Below are 18,480 nucleotides of genomic sequence, written 5' to 3' on the forward strand. Positions count from 1 at the left end.
CAAACTGCAATATAATACTATCATGTGGTATCAAAAATGAAAATAAATGTCAGCAATATGCAACAAATCCATGAAAGGTAGAGCTGAAGGTAGCCCCATAGCCTTTTTAAGGCCAAAGACAGGTACCCATTTTGACACCTGGGTGTAAAGAGGAAAATGGTGTAAAGATCAGTGGCATGTCAGGATTTGAACCACGGACATCTGAGTTCTGAGCCAAACAGTCACCCTAAGCAATTACACCAACACGACAACATGTTTCTATGAATATACATTGTAGAGTAGAAGATGAAAGTAAATGATCAAATACCTTTAGTTAGTGTAATACCAATCCATGAAATACAAGAATGGGTGATATTTTATTAATAAATGATACTATTTGCTATTTATCCCATTGCTTTCTTATACACATCAGGAAATAAAACAAGGTCCTTCTTCATGTCATTGCCTTGTTCCAATAAGGAACTTCACATGTCTGATACTTCTAAATGCACAGTATGAAATGGTGCACTGCATTGAATCAAATCTCTATATTCACATGTTCCATATTTTCTTGATTAAAGTACAAACCCTTGATTTTGGGCAAGTTCCAGACAAATTTGCCCGACTGAAATGTAAAGTTAGTAGAACTGAAATTGATTAGAAACTTGACACGTTTTCAGCTACAGCCTGAGCTTTTTTCAACTTGGCTCATTATCTAACACAGTCGTACTAATGTAGTATACTAGAGAAGAACTTCTACTTTTCCAATATGTACTTTTTGTCTTTTCTGACTTGACAAATTTGCCCCACTGAAACAAAAGTTAGTAGAACTGTACTTGGTTAGAAACTAGCACACGTTTTCAGCTACAGCCTAAGCTTTTTTCAACTTGGCTCATTATCTAACACAGTCGTACTAATGTAGTATACTAGAGAAGAACTGATACTTTTCAATACTGTTGTACTTTTTGTCTTTTCTTAGGCCTCAAACCCTGCCCTCCAACACTGCAACATGCTTTTAGCAATAAATGCAATAACTTACAATGTATATTTTGCTTACATATTAGCCACACTGACTTAATTTTATGACTTGACATCCACACACAGATTGATTTTCGCCTGTTCTAAGAACACTGGCCACATGTGAACCAATAGCATCCATCAGTCAATCAGCATTTTATGCTTGCCACAGAGGATCTGCTCTCCAGGGTAAGGGCACATGGTCGGATCATAGGGCCACAGCTCCCATAATTGTTCTCCAAGAAACAATAAAATGGCGACAAATGTCTCTTGCATTCTTACTAGAGGCGAGCATAAGACAAGCCTTGACCGGGATGTTTAGTCCTGTCACTTAGCAGCATTATTTTCTACAGGATTTTTTTTGGCCTTGTGCAATAGTTTTGTGGTCTACGGAAGATGTCATCCATAAAATTATGTCAACATGGCCTAACCTTCTCAAACAATATTTTGCTACTGTAACAATTCTTTTTCCCTTAACTTATGGCACAGCGTGAATTCCTGAACAAGCCTTGATATTGCATGGCTTATTTCCCCGTTGCACTTTCCAAGTCTTACGTGTATCTGTCATGCATGCCCTGTAAAAGAAAAGAACAACAGTTCACAGCATTAGTCTTTAGATTTAGGTTTATTGAAATTTATCAGGGGGCTCTCATCATGGAGAGATAAGTGAGTCTAAGGTTACACAGCTGGCAGTCCACTGTTGATATAGAATGCACTTCAGTATGTTAAATGCCTTACTGTTGGGCCGTCTTACTCTTGACTGATGTTTTTCAAGTTACCATGATTATTCCTGTCACAAACTGAAGCACTGATTCTACAAAGCCAAAAAATGGCCTGCCGACCCTCCCCCACATGGTTGGGAGTACAGTCAAACTTGTATTAGCGGCCACCTTTGCATAGTGACCACCTGGCCATTGCGGTCACTTTTTGTCGGTCCCTTAGACCTTTTTCCATTGACCTAAGCATTAAGAAATAGTCTATAGCGTCCACCTGTCCAAGATGGCCACACGATATCTGGTCACGTAGATACAGAAACACTGCCTATTGTGGTCATACAGTGGCCGTATGTCACCCTGCGCCCAGTCTAAAATTGTAGTTTGCGAGGATTTGGAGTCCCTGACAGGGTCATTTTGGGTGGTAGAGGAAGGTACGCGTGCCTTGGACATTAAAGTGCAAGTCTTTGTCGGCGAATTTACCAACATTCCGCATGGCAATATGAATCATTTTCGGTAGATTTGACTTTGGCAGGGTAAGTTGAATTCTAAAACGATCAAGACAATGTTACTTGGTGAGAAAGATTAGTGGATACTGAAATCATGTGTAACTTTGATATTGGTCGAGGTGATTAACATCTTCTCTATATTGGCCACCTGTCTATAGTGGCCACATTTCTCCAGTCCCTTTACTGGCCGCTATAGACAGGTTTGACTGTACTTTGGGACGGTAGTTGGCTACCAGGTGTTCTGGTGTTCAGCGTGGTTGGCTGTGTTCTGGTTAGTCCGAATTGGAATTAATGTTTTGAAATGTTCAAAACATTTGGCTTTGGACGAGAGGTCTGGAATGGGTTGGCTGGTGGTTGACAGGTGGTTGGGAGTAATAGTCAGTAGTGGTCAAGGAGTCAAATTCGACACCTGAACTAAAAATTAGTCAGAGTGCTTCCGACGGTATCCAACCTACCATAAATGATTAGTAGTGGGAAGCCGCCATGTGTAACCAGTGCTTTAGATACAACTCAAATAGATATCCAGGGCACCACAGAATAGGGCCATTAATACTGAGACTCAGTCTCTTTGCTGAAATACAGTTGGAAATGAATAAAGAATATCTCTTAATTTTTTCTGAAGACAAAAATTTGTCTAACCTTTAATCCATCTTCATCCTCTTTGGCGGACTGCTGGTGCTTTCGTCTCCTTCTCTCTTCCTGGAAGCTGCATTTGTTGATAGATCAATATACTTTTGAAACTGGTTAGATAGAAGAAGAAGAACTTTATTGCACGACAATTGTATATGATACAATGTATGGCAACAACTATAACACTAAGTACAAAACAATGGTATAGGATAAAGCTTAGCAACATAGTTAACATAACAATAAGGGCTAACATAATTCTTTGGTATTACAATGGAGTAGGCTAATCATTAGTAACGGTATTTTTTCTTATAGCAAAGCAGTCCTTGATATATTTGCCTATTTTTGCATTATGGGAGTTCTGACATTTAAAGATATATATAAATCTGTTTGTGGCATCAAGTTTCTTGAAATCTGTTGTACTCGATTCGAGAAATATAAATAATTCATTACGTAAACTAGCGTATCTAGAACATTTCATTATAAATGGAAATTCATCTTCAATATGCTTTAGATATGAGACATTACGATTTACCCATTTGTACATTTTCACAATCAAGGATAGAAATCCGGTTGAGATCCCAAGTCTCTGGCAGATAAATTGCCCGGGCTAGGATAAACCCCTAATGCTTTTCTCAACTGAACTTGCAGCTTTCTGAAGACACAAAACATTCAAGTGACATTTTTTAATCTCAGACTGTTATGTCACCGGGTGGTTTGGATGACTCCTGGCTGAATTTGCAATTCCATCACTAATACCATTATCCAGCTGAGGAAACAATTACACAAATGTGTAACCTGTTTTATGTCATACCTGTGACGCGAAAACGTTCGATACGGGTGTTTCGGACCGGCTGATAACTTTCCGTACGGCCCGGGGTTATCACACGGGCTCCATTCGAATAAATCGAACTGTTTCGAGTGGGCCGAGTACGGCGCCATCGAAAGTTCGAATACCTGATTCGGACGTTGGAACATTTCTGTTGCAACGCTGTTTTTTTCGAGGGCACCAAATTTGTTCAACTTCTGGCGCATTTCGCATCAAAACATGGGTTTTCTTAGGTGGGTATGACATAAAATAAAATACAACACGGTATATTCCGCATCACCCTCGGTCTCAGCCCTCCCGCGGGTCGGATCACCCTCCGGCCCTCGGCCGTCGGGCGATCCGACCCGTGGTCGGGCTGATACCTTGGGCGATACGGAATACACCGTGTTGTATTCTATATGTACATTTTTGCACTATGAAGGGAGAGTCTGACTATAGTTTCGATTACTTTCCTTATATCATGAAAAGAGTTAGACAGAACAGACCTTCATACAGGTCCTCCATGTCATCATCATAGATGTAGCCTTGCAGGTACGCCGGCGTCTGAAAAGATAATTTTCTCAATATTATGATAAGTTCATGTCAAAACATGCTATAAAGTGCATCTTTTCTGGGTGGCAAATGTGGTCCCTTGCAAATTGAAACATCACTGATAGTTTACAGTCTACTAGTGTGACCTCAATTAATAATGTTGTTAGGTTGGAAAGACCTAATGGATAACAAGGTTCCTTTTATACAACAATCATCTACAACGACAGCCAGCGTACTACGTTTCGATAAAAATTAAAAGCTATGTTGATTCGATCATATGGATGACGTCCATGCACTCATTCGTTTCTAAAAAAGTTTTTGACCATACAGTAAATCATATAAACTAGATGCTGCAAAATGTGCTGAAAATGACCAAAAAAATATTGACAAAAGAAATGCTGAATGGAAAGTCCATACCAAAGTCAATGAATAATTTATGATTGTTCGGTATACCCTACTGTGTGTCAGTCATTTCTTATATTGCAGAAGCAACTTTTTTTAATAATTTTTTTATTTGCATGCTCACATCATCCCTGAGGCTGTCATCCATATGATTGAATCATCATGACCCAACTTAGGATCTCAAAAGAAGTTCATGTCCAATCACAAAATGATCTGTGCATAGTTTTGATTTAAACACCACATTAGATTTGGCATCTCAGGTGGGTGGTTTCCATGGTAAAAGAGAGGTTTGAATGTGTAATAATTCAAAGTCTTTATGACACCAGAATATAACAATCTTCTATTAATTTCAATAATAATAGTATCATACAATGAACACAGACATTTGCGCCAGATATACACCCTTCTGATATTATTGAACAATTGATCTGTGAGTAGATCTATCATTATTGAATGTAATCAGACAAATGTTATCATTTGATTTCATTGGTGTCTGGAACACTTTAAGAAAAAACAGTAAAGAAAAATATTCTTTACATGCCAATACAATGTGTGCCTTACCCCTTGTAAAACAATAGACATCATCAGTGACCTTTTGACAGCAAAATACAACATTGTCAAGCAGCGATTAGGAAATAAAGGAAAAAAAATTGGAATGAATCAGATGTTACTCGGTTAGTGAGTCACAAGCAATAAAATGCACAGAAATTATTATTCAGAGTCTGATATGATCTGCCAAAATTGATAATGAGATCTTAAAGCAAAGGTTTAAATTCCATATTTTTTTTGGCGCAACTTACACGTTACTAAGTTCAGTGCACCAAGGAATCAGCATTGCAATGCCAGATTAGAAATTGAGCTTGCAAATTGAACATCTCAATTTTTTATTTTCTTCCTAATAGGTCAATCATTCATACTATTAAATCATTCACTGCCGAATAAAGACATAATAAATACATTGATCTCGATGTCAGAGTAAATTTTCTTCAGGGCATAGCCTGGTGTGGTTTGTTCTTATACCTATATTCTAGTTCAATATGCACCAAAGAAGATTTGGAAGCTTTGACCCCCAGAGGAAGGGAGTGTGTGGAGTACTGGAGAAGGAGAGTGTAGTAATGACACGAAAGAAGAAGAAGAAGTTAAATATTCAAATGCCAAACTTGTTTTGCTAGAACTGGTGTCAGGCTGCTTGGTAAGGAAAGCAAGCCAGTTTGGTAGAGTTAGCTTAGCTTGGGCACCATCCTCCATAGTAACTGCTGGCTCAATCTTTTTGCTAGGTAACCACATGTTGGCAAGCAAAAAGACTCAGCTAGCAGTTACTATAATGGAGGATGGTGCCCAAGCTAGAGTAATAAACAGGGCTGGTATACCACCGTGCTGCTATTATGTCTGTCTATAATGTCATAACACCTAACTGTTATCATACAACCTTAAACTAAGAACAATTGTCCATAAGAGACTTGAAGATTACTTGTCCTTTTGAAATGCATTAATTTTGTTTCTTTGATAGAGAGCAAAAGTTTCCAAATATACTCTGTGATAAGAGCATATTACATTTCAGTCAGCTAAGTTGCAGTTTTAGTTTTGAGCCTGCAGTACTTGGTCCAGGATACTGCTTTAACATTCACGTAATGGGGTTACTATGCCTATCAAATCATTTACTACATCAACATTTACTACATTGAGTGTAGTACTTACATCATTCTCATTCTCATTTGGCCCTGCATTCACTGCAATGTTGCTGGCTTGGTTGTTCTGGGGAGGGGCTGCTCCTGCATTACATGCTGCAGATGGTTGGTCGCTCTGCAGTTCCAGACAGGCTTCCCAATCCAAGAAGACTCTCACAATGGCTTCGACCAGTGACCACTGACCAGTGGCCACTCTGTTGAAGTTGACCAGGGTTGGTTCTTGCGTGAACTTATCCACCTGTCGCACCATTGCTTCAGCATCCCTGGCAATGTCGGATAGCTGGATGACGAGACATCTTATTCTTGTGACATGATCAGTACTTGTCGCAATGCGGTACTCTCTTGACGCTGAAGAAGCAATGGATGGGTGCTGCTCATGGCTGTAAGACACGCGATTGGGATTAGAATGGTATCCAGGGTACAACTTCTCCCAAGCTTCAAAGTCGTCAGGAAGTTGCATGGATCCCGAACGGTGCAGTTCTGCCATCAGGCGGCCAAGGTTTGTATAGGACAGCTCTCCCTCCTGCAGTGCATACCCTGTTATTGTGTGCAGGTCTCGTGCTTGGTGCGAAATTTTTTGCAGAGTGCTCATCAGAACCTTCTTCTGTTCTCTTGCGTGTTGAAGTATGTGGGCCATGATCTCGGCCTGGCTGTTATGACAGAAATTTAAAATACATTTCAGTAAGTATAAGCTAAAGTAGCCCTGAGCCATCTGAATGTAGACAAAGGTATAAGTCACCCGGTTTGTGCTGCCTTAACATTCATGCCCTTAACAAGTATGGCAGGTTGCATTTCAGTAAGAATTTTCAGTAAATCTAAATTTTGAGTGAAAAGACTCCTCCTCTGGCTGCGTCACTGTAAAACAAAATTCCAGTGCGCCGCCGCCCCTCGAGATCTCTTTTCAGCTCAATCAAACCTATTTACATGTGTCCACGCTTAGTCTACGCAATCAAAACTAAATCGACAACAGCATCTTTGCTCTCTTTGTCTATGGTGAGCAAATATTCAAACTTTTAAACGGAGGCAGACAGTCAGTAAGACTTACAAGATGTATTCTTGGTAGCCGGTCTGTCAAATTGGCTAATTGTGGTGCGAGCGGACTGAAATCAGGGTTTATTATTGGCCTGTCTAAACCCGGAAGTACCCGGCAACCAATAGGAACACGCTTAGTACACAAAACTCAATGACGACATGCTGACCTCTCGTGCCTTCGTGCGCATGTGTCGTGAACTTTTGCAAAACTTGATGCCCTTTAAGCGTTTAAATGTCCAGGCTGTAAGCTTTCTGATACCAATGAAGGCAAATTGGTGGACTACTTTTAGACATTTTCTCAGGAATTACATTTAGTCTTTTTACGATGGACGTAGATATGCAAGCGCCAGACGTTAACAACCTGTTTCCATCAATATTTGTGCAGACGACGTCTCCTACCACAATCATAAGACTTAGCAATCATTGGTGGCAGAGCATACAAAGTTTGTTTTTTAAACATATTAACAACTTTTTCACCAGTGATGACACCAAAAGAAATTTGATTTACATTTTGGTACTAGGTGTTTTCAAGCTATTAATGATTAAAACCTCAATAGTACCACCATTTTGAATATTATGCTAAGCCTTGCAGTGGAAACATCACGCAAAGTTTGAATATATCTAAAAATATTCATCCTTGCATAAAAGATTATTCAACGAAAAACCATATCCGAATTGACAGAGTAATATTTTTGGTCATAATTGAGGTATTTCCCCCTGCCCTCTGCTTTGATGATGTCTTTGATGAGCACTTCCAATATTTTCACCTTAGAATATCCAAGGGCAAAGAAAGTAAATTGGCATAGCCTAATAGTCCCATTAGTAGGAACTGATGTTGCAATCATGCAAAAAAAAGATTTTCCTTACCTTCTTCCAGTGTAGCTTCCAGAGAAGTGGAGACACTGCACAGAAGTTCCCCATCATGCTTGTATTCCATAGTTCCAAGGATTTGCAAACTGTGTGATCTCTTCCCAAAATTAGTTGTTTCTGACTTTTCTTCCTTGGGACTGAATACATTGCTGATCCAACAGCAGAATACTTCACAGGCAACTAGAGAACTGTATGCAGCTGATGACTTTTCATGTTTCACTTTAAGATTCCATTCATCCTCCATCAGTAATGAAAAACTCCACTTTTCTGTTCTTGATGGCTCCATTGCACATGATGTGGCCAATCTTGATATACAGGGGATGCATCCTCTGGACTTAGCTCTTCCTACAGGTGAACAATAGTCTATGATCAGTACAATTGTTTAACATGACATGCACAGCGCTTTGAATGTACAAATTGTTAGCAACGAGCCTGCTGTTCATTCATACCACATTGTGTCTAAATTGTAGTGTATTCACATCAAGGCTGCAGCTGTAAACTGTAAACTCTAGGTGGCACTGTTGAACATACACAGTGTAACATTGAAAAATCTGACAGTTTGTCGATCTCAATTCAAGTGCGTCTCACTATTGATTTTGAGGTCATATCACCAACAATATGTAACTTCAACTTTTGATCAAAGATCATTGTAAAAACGGCGCAATTCAGATATTGTTCTGCGACTTGCAACATGTCCGAATAAAAAAAGATAAAGATAAAGCAAAGCAAAATAAAACAAAGATAAGATAAAGCACCATAATGATTATTACAAAAATTAAGCATACACTAATCATTTACTTGTACTCTGTAAAGCCATCATCTGGATTCTATGCCAGGGTAAAAAGAAACGCCAAAAAACAGTTACTCAAGCAACTGGATGTGATTTTGGCAACGGTCAGACTTTTCAGGTAGTGCCCACTATCATTTGTAAGTGACACTGAGAAGATCTGTCAAAGAGTATACTATGAGGGTCTGCATGGGGGGGTCTTGGTAACGCTTAACGGTGAATTCAGGAGGCCCGGTAACGCTTAACGGTAAATTCAGGAGACCCGGTAACGCTTAACGGTAAATTCAGAAGGAGTTACAACGCATAACAAGTCTTAAGTAACATTGACGTGCATTCTTATTCATACAGCGCTAGAGTAGTTATATCAATGGGTGAAAATATCCGACTAATGACATTGTGAGAAGCAAAATGTGCCCAGACTAGAACCGAGAGGAATGACAGGGACAATGTCCATGACATCTGTAAATTGACGGAGGCAGATCTAGAATCCCTCCATAAGAAATTTCTTATGGAGGGATTGAACTATTGTTTCAGCATATGGCGCGACGCATCCCTGGGGGTATGCTCCCCCGGGAAATTTTTAAAATCAAGACCCTCTTAAATGCTATTTCCTGCATTTTTTGGCAAATTTTGCCGATCGACTAAGCTAGGTTGATTTTGACATTTTCATCAAATTACACATGGTTATAGCTTTGGCCTCCACCCCCAGAGCCCCCGACATATTTTACCATTTCAATTCGAGCTCGGAAGGCACGAGACGTTGCAATATAAGTCCGGGGAAATGTTAAAATCTGGACCGTCTGAAACGCCATTTACTGCCTTTTGAAGGGCAGATTTTGCTGTAAGGTGAAGCTAAATTTGATATAACATTTTATTAGAGAGAAAAGGTTTTTTTGTTCGAAAACCCACGCCCCTAACATATTTTCGCCATGTCATCGTGAGCGCCAAGGGCGCAAGCCGTCGCAAGGGAGGTCCGGAGAAACCTCATTTTCTGCATTCTAGGAGTACTTTTTGCCCAAAACTAAGCTTGACACTGAAATCAGTGCTTAAGTTTTTGAGGGCAACGCTTCCGCAACATATTTTACCCTGTCCAGAGCCGAAAGCAGGGAGGCTCGGAGAAATTGTGAAATATGGACCCTTTGAAACGCCATTTCCTGCATTCTCAGGGGTTCTATCTGTGTGTATAACGGGTTACGAAGAATTTCTTGGTAACGCTTAACGGTGAATTCGAGATAACAAATAACGATTAACATTGAATTAAAACGACCAATAACGCTTCACGAAGAATATACCGATAACGTTTAACGTTGAATTAGAGCGGGTCGGCAACGATTAACGGTGAATTAAAATGGCTCGTAACGCTTAACGGAAAAAGGCATGCAGACCCTCTACTATAGCTAAGTGTTTAACCAAAACTTATGAATTGACATACAAATGACGTGTAGATAAATTTTAGATAGTCCAAAAGGAACAAAAATAAATACAAAGCCAAGACAAGTTTGATGATGATAAGTACAGGTCCGGATCTAATGTTGTAGTCCTTCACCGGGGGTTGGAGCGCCAGGTTCCAAGTGCCTGAAAATTTCGACACATTGGCAAGCTGGGCTGGGCAGTTTATTTGTTCTTCAATCATAACTCATTTGGATTTTTGACCCATGACTATGTGCACAGCAAACTACAGTGAACTATAAGTCAAGCGTACAACTTTTTATTCAAAGCGTGCAGGCACAACCCATGAGCATCGTTCAGTTGGATCTTCAGTGCGTTTTGGAAGTTCTTACTGCAGCAAAAATAAAAATAAAAGAGCCATAGCAGATGACGATTTGATGCAAAGTTTATGAATAAAAAGTAAAATCGTACAAATGTCTTCAGTAGTTTTTTCAAGAATAGCAGCATACACCCTGTTGATAAGGTTCTGAAGGTAGATTAAGTCATGGATATTGGCATTGTACAAAAAAAATCAATGTATAAGGCGCCATCTAAACGGCCAGCACATTCATAGATGCACATACAATTTACCTTTGACAACTTCAAGAGTAGCCAATGGCCTGTATCAACTAAAAGCATAGACGTTCATCGTTGTTTTTAAACTATCGTTTTTGCAACACGTTCCAAGGAAAATTCTTATAAATTTGCTGCCCGTGCGACAACAAAGCGGTAAACATGTAAAACCCTAAACGCATCGGAACCGCCGCGACTGTGGCTGATTTTGTGGCCGAAGTATCTTCCCAAACTGTCTACAAGGTATTATAAAGAGCAAAAATGTCCAACTAACTGAGCTGTAACTTAAATAACGACTTAGACATTGGTGCATGTCACTGCAATATGCATTATAGTAAGGCACATCTTCACATCCAAGTCGCAAATAAGTGACTTATAAGTCAGTACGCTTTTTCTTGGTCAAAACGCACATAAGATTTAAAAAGTTGACTACTAAAAATTTACTACGATGCCCAGTTCAGAAATAAAGACTGTAGTAGTAAAGTTGTCTTGATATAGGGTAAACGAAAAAACACCCAACGTGGGCCTCCCTCTCTTTGTACATGTTGACGGAGTTGGATTTGATGGCTTTTAAGATAAAGAGTAGTACCAAGAGTGATGAGCTCCCTACATTTTCCCCCTGCATTCAAAGGTCAGAAATATATTACTTAGTCACCATCGGATCTGTTCCTTCGAATTCCGTATATGTACTTCAATGCGTTGAGAATTTATGGACACAAAATGTAAGGCTTCTCTAGGGATATTGCAAATACAGAGGGCAACAAGTCGCCGTAAATGTTGTAATAAGCTGTTCTTTCATACGTACAAATCTACATGTCGACGTGAATGGTTAAAAGACAAGAACTTGTCGATGTGGAAACTCATGTCCTTTTTATTAAGAATTCGATATCACAAAGCAATTTAAGCAAGTTTAGCTTGTCAGGCTAGTTTACTTTGGTGGGTACTTGATGCAAATATTTTATTACCCGGTCTTGTTTACTCGAACAGATGTCATCTTAGGAAATATTTGATCGACCCTAAAAGGGTCTGGTTCTTTTGTTTCCCACGACAGTTTTTACTTCGTCTATAAAAGCTTTTTGTCGTCAATATTTGATAACCTTAAATCACATGCAGAAACGGCAAATAGATTTTTGATGTATCGAGAGGGATAAAAGTAGTAGCTAGACTGCCATGGAGGCTATTTCGTTAGCACGTTTACATGCACGATCAAAATAATTCGCCACGCTGTACAGATTCTAATTGAACCTTATATTTTTCGGCAGAGTCGCTTAATTACAGTATATAGATTCCCTAGCTCCATCCACACTTCTACCGGGCACGGCTTCAAAATTATGTTGAACCCTCACAATGGATCTGTATTAAAACGTTGTCAACAGTACAGCGAAGGGCACAGAAAGCACTTAAGGGCCCTCTCCATTTACGAACGAAAAAACGTTGCTCACTTATGGGTACCTGTTTTCGGATCTCTGTGACTTCTAAAGGGTTAGTTGAATATGTTGCACACTGAATAAAGTAAAGTGAAGTAAAGTAAAGGGTTAGAGTTGAGGTAGGGTTAGCGTCCATCTGAGAAAATGTTCGTTTAGTTTCTTTGCATATCATGGTAATACCCCTAACCCCACACTAGCACTGCAGTAAAACAAAATGACAACAGCATGCAAGCCCGACGTCGACACAGGTAGTGATTTCGTTGATCTCGAGTAGGTGGTATCAGAAAAGATTCTATTTTGCACATATGCACTAAAGCACATGTCTTCATAGTATTCCAACGGTGCCATAGATGATGTACATAAAATACTTTGAAATGGGAAAAAAGCTTTGCGGGCAATAGTGAGCGGCCATTCTGTTGCCGCATTAGCAGTTTGTTATTTGGTCGAAATTTTCTTATTTTACATCTATGGTTATGGCAAGCAAGTGCGTAATAAATCAATCACAAAGGAACCACATTTCGTCGGTACAGACAATGCAAGATGTACCAAAAGCAGTGCCAGTTAGAATGCCGCTGCGCCACAGAAAATGGACACCGATGAAAAAGCCCAGACGCAAAGAAGTCGGCCATTTTGTATCCTTGAAATTTTAGCGCACAACACTTCACCACTAATGTATGAAAGGACTCTTGAAGGTCCACTTTGAATTCCAGTCGTCTGTTTTTTTAAGGAGAGCCCTGTTACTTAGAATCTACAGGCCTAGGATGTCCATGGAACTTTCTCGATGACAACTTTTGAAGTGACTGAAATGGCCTTGTTTTGAACGAACCCGTTAAAAAAGGATGTAGCCTTGAACAAAGATGTCAAGAATAGAAGTAGATATATTTGGACTATTGATAGCACTATGTCAATTAGATACAAGAACGAATGCTCACCAAATATAATAAAATCATAGATTCTTTTATAACGGGAGAGAACTGAAGTACAAGAAACGTAATGCTAGACGCCCGCTTTTGTACTAGATTTTTTGTTGTTCATTTGTATCATTATTGACAACGCTGTAACTGCAAAGCATAACAATAGCTAGGGCAGTTCGGGTCAGGCACAGACATGTTTTCTTATATTAAAAGATCCATGCGACGAAAATATAAATTGTGCACGGTAGAGACTCGAAAAAGAGAATGAAGACAAAATCTTTATATATCTATCATATCTACTCGGCGGTTCAGGGTGCGGTGGGTTCCCCAGATTTCGTACGTACGATGAGAGCTCAAACAAAAAGCTAACATACGTTCAACTGAACTTCACAAAATCTTCATGTGGGTTGCAAAAGAGAAAAGATAATCTAGAAATTAAAAGCCAATACTTAGCAAACCTTATGTTAGATATGTTCGAAACTTCTATATGTACACAGTCTTTACATACATAACATGGAGCACCGTGATTACATTATTACATAAATACAAGGGATGTAGACTTGGTTTTCGACCTCATCCATAAACGTTAACATGAGACACAACTCAGATTTTGAGGAAAATTACTAAGTACGAAGCTTTTTATGAATGTGCAACATAGTGATGTGATCATTACTTTAGAGGCGACGTCCGTTTGAAAAGCAGTAATCTTTAGTGAATGAGAGAGAGAGGGAGACAGACCATGAACAATTTAGCTACGAATCCGAGCTGTGTAGATCAACTTAATGGTTCTCTTTAAAGTCTCTAGCTTTAATTTTTTCCCATCCCACTAATTGTTAGGGAACCCATGTTGTTAATTTTAAGGCTTGTTAAATGTTAAAAGAGATTTTCCATGTCATGAAGTTCACATTTTAGGGTCAGGTGGGGTAATATTTTTCCGTCCCAATAAGAACAAGCAGATTTCTGTCCTAGGACGGAGGGAAGGGTTTTGGAGACAGTCCTGACTTCACTTCACTTTATACATATTTGTTTTTCCATGGCAATACACTCAGGTCCGGATCCTTTGACCTGCCCACCTCTTTCTTGTTAAGATGCGAAGACATTCCCCATGAAACATTATATAAATGTCTTTGAGGATTTTTGGGCACGAGGAGCGCCAAAATCGACTCAACTCTCAGGTCGTGCCTGGGTCTAGTTACTCTACAAGCTGAGGTTGATGGGGAAAATCGTGACCTTTCTGGGGAGGCTGATCGACAAATATAGCATATAAGGATTTTCCCCACCAACCTCTGGTTGGAAAGTAGGTTCTAGTGCCTTCCTCACCTACGGTTTTTTCTCGCCACTAAGCTATTGATTTCTAACGGGCGCCAGTCTGCAAGGCCACATGGATCAAACGTACAATCATGATTTGAGTTTTGGTGCATATTCATGAAAGTTTCATACTTAATAGTCATCTTAAGTTAAGTAGTCATCTATAGTAAAATTTCTTTATGAGGCCGAGAACTCACTGAAGTTAAATTCTCCGGTTAGCAAGGTTGTCGTTTGCGTTCTGACTTCGTAAATATGGCGACGACAACAACTCCGTGTTTCTACTCACCTGTACCCAGGATGTCTACCTCTGTTGATTACTCTTACAAGTAGTTTCAGAGAGAAGAACATAATTCTGTACTATTTAGTACTCTGTCGTGGTGTTTTTGCAAGGACGATGGTGTGCTACATGTCTGACTTATTGCGAAAACGAGTTCGATACAGAGGTTGGACGGCAGTACTTCTTTTTTAGACTTTCACTCCGAACAATTGAATTATTTCATTTCACACCTCGATTTCTTTCTGTCGAAATCAGTCCACTAAGTCCAAGGGATTCCCCACGCTGGGATCAGGTTAGAAATTATGGTCATATAATTTGTAAATAAAAAGTTAGAAAATGGTCATATAATTTGTAAAAAAAAAAAAACGTTTCAGAATAGTACTGGGCGATGCAAAATGTAAACCATTTGTGCTGAACTGAGGGTGGACAAGCCGTCCCTACCTGTGACGGGATCAGGACGACTCGGACCACTACCAACTCAGTCCATGGCAAAACTGACCAACTCGGCATAACACCTTAGTCATGTGGGCCTAACTCCTTGGCCAAGTCAGACCAGAACGTTGGTCTAGGCACAATGGCACCTATTTTCTCCTGACAAACTCAGTACATTGTATTTACACTGTAAATTTGTCAGCAAACTCGTCAAAGAGTGCCCCTCGTCTCGAGAACGCGGCCCTGGCGGACAAAATAAGGACCTGTGGTTTTAGCACTTTTAGAGGATCAAACCGACGACACGATCATCATGATTCTCAATTGAGGCTGCGTTTCTTTGTCAACTTTGACAACTTTGAACTTTTGATGACAACTTTGTAATTTTTGAGGCCTCAAACCGCACCGCTATCAACTCATTAACCTAGCCGGACACGTCTGTCCATTGGCTTCAACATGGTAAGGCAAAAAATAGACTAAGGTCAGTTGCCATTCAGCAGTGCATCAGAGAGGGTCAGCCATATGGAGATCGCGAGTTATCCTTGTGAAGTATGTAGCGAAATAATTTGACCAAGACAGGAGTTTTGGGCCTAGTTGACCAGGGGCTTGCGCCCGTGGGCGACTGCGCCGAGTTAGAAATGGTGAGTCGTCCGCCATTGGATAGAAAAGATGTCTCCCTGGCTGTGATTAGGAACGGCAAGCTGGACACTTGTAGGTCTACTTAGTACCTGCACTTGCCAAATGTTTGATTCCCTCCATCTCTATTAGACTGGAGGAGTGTAGGGATTCAGCAAGAAGGAAAAAGAATGCTGTGGCAATCCCATGTGTGACAAAACGCCAGTTATACCTGTATGTCCTATAGTAAATATTACCGTATTTTTGCACTTTTGTTCTATCTAGGTACCCGGTCAGAATGATCTATTGGCTCATAACATTCACAGAATGTGTTTTTTGATCACACTGCAATTTGTATTTGGCACCCTTCACAGAAGGAAATAAACAAGTTGTATTCTACTATGGCTTTTGAGGTGGGGTTTGGTGTTGATGGGCATGATATAGGGCAACACAACGGACGATTGTGACAGCGACAGGTGTGAAACGAGGGGAGACAGTGAAGAAGAAGATGACCGTTTATCTAACAGGTGGTTAGGACTGGTAGATGTATATGCCGTTTGGATTATGCAAATGCTGTGTCCTGTCTGAACTTTTAGGAAACAACAGAATAAGGCACATCCATACAGAGCAAAAGAGCATTAAGGGCAAAGGGGGATCGTCAGAAGTGAACGAGAAAGATTAGAGAGTTACGTTTTGCCGCAACTAACTCCACACTTTCGTAAACACTTCTGAAACAGAATTAAATTTGGCTGCAGCCAACAGGTTATGAGCCCCTAACAACAGCTGCATACATGTTGTTTTGTACGTGGAACTCTTCCGGAAGAGCGCCGGTGTGATTTTTTCGACTACTACTATATCTGCGCGATTCGACCTCTGCTTGGAGAGTACGTGGAACCTCAAATATGGATGATATTGATGTTGAAATAGACACATGAGTATAAAACCACGCAAATCACTGTTCATCCAGTGTCTTAAACATACGGAGTCATTCTGATCTATACCTGATAGTTTTGATAAAACGCTATCGGACGAAAAGTTCACTGCGAAACGTTTCACCATGTGCATACCATACACTTGCGTGCAACTGCCCCTATAAAGTGTAAAACTACGATTACCTTAAAATTTGAGGCCCAATGCTTTCTCCTCCTTGTCCCAAGCAAGTCAACGACGTCCACCTTATCCACAGTCGCACATTAAAAGTTAAAAAATTGTAGTTAAAGATCGGCCAATTCCAAAAGCTACATGTACTTAGCGTGCGCAAGGTGTTAACCGGAATGCCGGATAACCTACTTGAAGCGTAAATTTAAAGGTCATTCTGACGGTGCGCATCGCCACAGACATGTATCACTCCGCCATTATGAGACAAGAAGTAGTCCTCACAAAAGGGCCATAAATATACACTAAATAAAATGATGGAAAGCAAATTATTATTAAAAAAGAGACAAAGTAGCTCATATGCATTTCCAATTCTACTTTCCTTATATAATTACCTTTATGTCTGATATCTTGTGTTTGGTTCCAAACAATGTGTTACGTTAGTTTACGGGACAAATAAAACATCCACATTATGAGACCCAGCCGTTCCCACTGTGACATATGTATAGTCCACTTAAGTATATTTTGCAGCAGATAACAACTTATTTGGCGGCTCTGCAGTTTGAATGTGAAATACCACGAAAAAACGGTTTGGGAACTTCGAATAGATGAAACTTTTGGATACTGAATTGAATGACGGGGTGGGCCCACCATGGCATGTGTATTACGTTTCCGTCTCTCCTTTCCGCATCGTTTCTGCCTTTGAATTTCATGGCCATTCATGACATAATAAACGGGTACCGGTCGGTAACGTTGGTAGAAACGCATATTTACAGACACAGTGAGGAACTAACTGTACCTTGGCCTAGAAAAACATGAACTTCCTCTTGGACCTTCCATCAAACTGTTATTACTACATGTATCAAAATAAACCTACCACAAAAAGTCTTTCTTGTCATATAACAACGAAAATTGTTAAAGGACACCTTTCCATCGGACGGCGATCACTGAATCGAACGACCGTACAAAGACCATTACGACACACAAGGGAAAGTTTCGGTTGAAAAACTAAATTAAAAGAAATGCTCAGCGGTCGCAGATTTTAAGTGGAAAGGGGCGACTCTTTTAACGAAATAAGATAACAATGAGTACGTTGTGATGAGTGTATTAGAATACCGCTAGCTATAACCACTTTTGTTTATCTGTAACGTCTAGAGATAATGTAAATCGGTATATTGTTTACAGTTTGTAAGTGTAAATGGTAAAGATGTTTAGGCCAAATGAGTGTGCATCCTGCTACTTGTTTGTATGGTAAAGAATTCTGTTACGTTCTGGTTCACTGAAAGGTTCCAGTATTATTGCAAATAACTCGATACTCGTGAGTTCTCGTATTCATGGTGGTATCAATAGTATCAGTTTAAGATATATACCACAGGTGTCAAGGATTGATGAATGTCTTTAGTTTTATTTTCCAACCCATCGTTACCCTG

General features: G+C 39.9%; 1 long non-coding RNA gene across 1 annotated transcript; it reads right to left on the minus strand.

The window, feature by feature from the left end:
- Positions 1 to 364: 364 nt before the first annotated feature.
- Positions 365 to 6,375, minus strand: LOC118427875. The gene is made up of 4 exons (XR_004832598.1): positions 6,306 to 6,375; positions 4,160 to 4,217; positions 2,858 to 2,924; positions 365 to 1,571 (listed from the first exon to the last, which is right to left on the minus strand). It is a non-coding gene; the product is annotated as an uncharacterized LOC118427875 (long non-coding RNA).
- Positions 6,376 to 18,480: the final 12,105 nt, after the last annotated feature.

This window comes from Branchiostoma floridae, chromosome 12 (genome assembly GCF_000003815.2).
Source record: "Branchiostoma floridae strain S238N-H82 chromosome 12, Bfl_VNyyK, whole genome shotgun sequence".
NCBI lineage: Eukaryota > Metazoa > Chordata > Leptocardii > Amphioxiformes > Branchiostomatidae > Branchiostoma > Branchiostoma floridae.